The sequence below is a fragment of the Notothenia rossii genome, assembly GCF_949606895.1.
Source record: "Notothenia rossii genome assembly, chromosome: 2".
NCBI classification, from domain to species: domain Eukaryota; kingdom Metazoa; phylum Chordata; class Actinopteri; order Perciformes; family Nototheniidae; genus Notothenia; species Notothenia rossii.
This window is the reverse complement of record NC_136904.1, coordinates 96300824-96305823: the sequence shown is the minus strand read 5'-3', so window position 1 is coordinate 96305823 and position 5000 is coordinate 96300824. Positions and strand designations below refer to the sequence as shown.

Genomic DNA, 5000 nt, shown 5'->3' with positions numbered 1-5000 from the left:
AGGGAGAGAGAGAGAGAGAGAGACAGGGAGAGAGAGAGACAGGGAGAGAGAGAGAGAGACAGGGAGAGAGAGAGAGACAGAGACAGGGAGAGAGAGAGAAACAAAATATTATTATTATTTCAAAAGAGAAACTCCAAACATTAGAAGAAACTATTAAAGACCACCAGGACCCCCTTGATTTCCCAATGACTTGGGAAGAGTCGACCACACAGACACAATCTCTCCGGCCAAGGAAAGCTTGTGGCCCAGACAACATTCAAAAGGAAATGCTCAGATGCAGCACCCCAGAGATGCAGGGTACAGTGTTAAAGCTGTTCAGTATCATATTGCAGTCAGGATGTTTCCATCTGGTGCAAAGGGCTCATCTCCCCCATTCATAAGAGTGGAGACAAATCAGACCCTAAGAACTACCGTGGCATCTGTGTCAGCAGCTGTCTGGAACATTATTCTGTAGTATTCTAAATAAAAGAATACAAGATTTCCTTAACCGACAATCCATCTTGAGTCCAAATCAAATTGGCTTCCTTCCAAAACACCGCACCACCGACCATGTATATACCCTTCACACTTTAGTTAACAAACATGTACACCAAACAAAACATGGTAAGATATTCACTTGTTTCATTGATTTCAAAAAAGCTTTGGACTCTATTTGGCACGAAGGGCTCTATTATAGACTTCTACATTGTGGTATAGGGGGCAAAATGTACCATCTGGTTAAATCAATGTATTTAGGGAATAAGTGTGCTGTTCAAACTGGAGACAAACAAACTGAATTCTTCACCCAGAGAAGAGGTGTTCGTCAGGGTTGCAATTTAAGTCCCACTTTATTTAATATATATATAAATGAACTTGCTGTTCAGTTGGATCACTGTGCTGCTCCTGGCCTCTCCCTCCTAGAGAGAGAGGTGAAGTGTCTGCTTTATGCTGATGACCTTGTTCTGCTGTCTCCTACTGAACAAGGACTCCAACAACAGCTGGACATAGGAGACCAGTACTGTAAGAACTGGGCCCTGGCAGTCAATATGAAGAAAACTAATGTCATGGTTTTCCAAAAACGCCCCAGATGTCAGGAGAACAAATACCAGTTTACCAGAAATAATCATATCATGGAACATAGTATGAGTTACACCTACCTCGGTTTAACCATAACAGCATCAGGAAGTTTCAACATGGCAGTGAATGCACTCAAAGAAAAAGCCAGAAGAGCTCTTAATGCAATTAAGAGAACATTTTATAATGTCCAAATTCCAATTCAAATCTGGCTCAAAATCTTTGATAGTGTGATCCAGCCCATTGCGCTGTACGGTAGTGAAGTATGGGGTCCACTCAGTCACCAGAGCTATACCCGCTGGGACAAACATCCAACAGAGTCTTTACATGCACAATTCTGCAGATACATTTTACGTGTTCGGAGAAAAACACCAACAAATGCATGTAGAGCAGAATTAGGCAGATACCCACTGATCATTAACACTCAAAAGAGAGCACTGACATTCTTTAACCACCTTAGGTCCAGCCCCCGAGACCCCCTCCACTCCAAAGCCCCCCAAAGCCAAGAGCTAACCCCAGAGAAGAGTCCCCTATGTCAGCTGGTGCTGAGGCTAGCTGCCCCCTCTCAGAGCCACTCTGACCAGTCTCTCAACAACACTGCTCTCCAAACACCAATCACAGTCAAACGCATTATAACACAATGTAAAGACAACTATTTACAACATTGGGAAGAAGAAAGTAAAAGCCAAAGTAGATTAGAATGTTACCTGGCTCTAAACAGAGAGTATGAGCTGGCAGAGTATCTCTCTACTGTCAGAGATAGAAAGCAGAGACAGATCCTAACCAAGTACAGGCTCAGTGACCACAAACTGGCAATCGAAACAGGAAGACTCAAAAGATCCTGGCAACCAAAAGAGAACAGAACATGTGGTCACTGTACGACAGGTGAGACTGAGACAGAGATGCACTTCCTCCTGAAGTGCCAAACATTCAACCAAGTAAGGAGCATTTATTGGAACAAGTTGAACTCTGTAATCCCAGGTTTCAAGGAGGTTGATGACCTCTCAAGACTGAGAGTACTCCTAGGAGAAGGAGACAAGGCACACCTTGCTGCCCAATATGTATACACATGCCACAACCTGAGGGACAGTGAATGAGACTCACACACACACACACACACACACACACACACACACACACACACACACACACACACACACACACACACACACACACACACACACACACACACACACACACACACACACACACACACACACACACACACACACACACACACACACACACACACACACACACACACACACACACACACACACACGTTGAAATGTAATTGTATCACTGTATATATATATCATCAATAATATGTAAACATTTGTTTTTTACTTTGTCACACTTAACACGGTCATATATCTCACTGTACATAAACCAACATGGAAAGTACAAAACTGTCTGATTTAAGATTTACAAGCTGGAATGTTAGGGGACTCAATAAGCTAACCAAACTGAAACAGGTAATGAATAGACTTAAAAACCTACAATCTAAAATAATCTTTCTTCAGGAAACTCATATCACAGTCACCGAAATTAAACAAGTACAGCGAAGATGGCCTGGCCAAGTTATACAGGCCACATATAATAACTCCGCTCGAGGTGTACTTATTCTTATTCATAAAACAATTCCCTTTCAACTTATTAATACTATCCGGGACCCCCAAGGACGATTTGTAATTGCTCAGGGTAGGATCCTTTCTCGGGCACTGAATTTAGTCAGCATATATGGTCCTAACGAGGATAACCCACGATGTTTTGAAGATTTCTTTTTGACCTTGTCTTCATTATATGGCCTGAATATTATCGGTGGAGATTTCAATTGCACTTTGAACCCATCGATAGACCGATCTACAAAATGTGATCCCTATAAAAAACAGTCTAGAAAAACAATTTTACAATACATCACAGACTTCAATTTATCTGAAATCTGGAGAAAACTCAACCTAGATAAATTGGAATATTCATGCTACTCCGGATTACATAAGTCCAGGTCTCGAATTGATTATTTTTTGGTTTCACAAGAACTGGTATCCAGTATTAAGAAGTGTTGGTATGATTGTATAGTTATTAGTGATCACTCCCCCATTTCTATGTCTGTACAAATTGAAAAGCTTCAGCAGTCTCCCACTTATTGGCGTTTACAAGTGAAGTGGCTTAAACATCCAAAATGTATCAAATATGTTAAAGATAAGATTGACGACTATTTTCAGATTAATACTAATCAAACTAATGCATGTATTAGATGGGAAGCCTTCAAGGCATATATTAGAGGGCACATTATTAGCTTCACAAGCACTACAAACAAAAAACAAAAAGCAGAAATTAATGAATTGGAGAAACAAATAAAATCTTTGGAAATAGATATAAATAATAATGAGGACCTTGAAAAAGAAAAACAGTTACTAATTTTAAGAACGGAATACAATAAACTAACATCTGATAGAGCAGCAAAAAGCTTACTGTGGTTGAATCAGGCCTTTTATGATCAGGGAGAAAAGGCCGGCAAACTGTTAGCTTGGAGAATCAAAAAAATACAATCTGAAAGAGCCATTAATGGCATAACTACCCAATCAGGACAGATATCAAACGATCCCCTAGATATTAATAATACATTTAAAGAATGTTATCAGTCACTGTACAGGTCAGAATGCTCCCCCACACCTACTCACAGAGATACCTTTCTTAATCAGCTCCAATTTAAAACTCTCACAGAGGAGGTTAAGGAGGACCTGGATGAGGACATAACGGTGGAAGAGCTTTTGCAAGCCATAAAAAGTATTAACTCAGGCAAAGCTCCAGGGCCTGATGGCCTTCCAATAGAGTTTTATCAAACTTTCCAAATGCAGTTGTTGATCCCTCTTTTGAATATGTTCAAAGAGTCATTAAATGATGGTATATTGCCACCAACTTTAAGACTTGCTACAATAATTCTTATTTTGAAACCTGGAAAAATACCGACCACCTGCTCTTCTTACAGGCCCATCAGTCTTATGGGAGTAGACACAAACATATTGTGTAAAGTCCTTGCTAAAAGGTTAGACCCATACGTCTCTCTTTGGTACATAATGACCAGAATGGGTTCGTACAGGGTCGTCAGGGATTTCATAATATCAGAAGGGTCCTCAACATAATCCACTTCAAAAATAACAACAGGGATACAGCGCTTTTATCTCTAGATGCTAGACAAGCGTTCGATAGAATCGAGTGGCCTTACTTGTTTAATTTGTTACCAAGATATGGACTTGGGGGGACATTTATAAAATGGATAAAACTATTATACACTAACCCCACAGCACGTGTAATGACAAATAACAATTTATCAAGCTTGTTTACACTAGAGAGGTCAACCCGCCAGGGCTGTCCTCTCTCTCCACTATTGTTCGTTTTGGCCATCGAACCTTTGGCCATGTCCATTAGAGCAGAAACTGATTTGTCAGGTATAACAATTGGAGAACATGAACACAGGATATCGTTATATGCAGACGATGTGATTCTTTTTTTGTCTGATTTATCAAACAGTGTCCAGACATTATTACATTTAATTAATACATTCGGTCAGTTTTCTGGATACAATATTAATAATGAGAAGTCTTCTATACTTTTCCTGAATAAAGAAGAAAGAGCCAATCCAGTGATAAGTACATCCTTTCTTAATGCGAGGGAGGGCTTTACCTACCTTGGAATTAAGATTACCCCCCAAATTAATACAGTTGTTAATGCAAACTACGACCCGTTGATAAGAGAGGTACAAGACCTACTTGAAAAATGGACAACAATGCCAATATCAATGATTGGTCGGATCAACATTATTAAGATGACTACATTACCAAAGTTCTTATATCTTTTTCAGTCACTCCCAATGCCACTACCAAAATCGTTTTTTAAAGAAATGAATACTGCATTTAGTAGATTTATCTGGAACAATAGAAAAC

General features: G+C 39.8%; 1 protein-coding gene across 1 annotated transcript in view; it reads right to left on the bottom strand.

The window, feature by feature from the left end:
• Positions 1–5000, bottom strand: part of LOC307030610 (bone morphogenetic protein receptor type-2-like) — a 32271-nt gene that overhangs the window by 11257 nt on the left and 16014 nt on the right.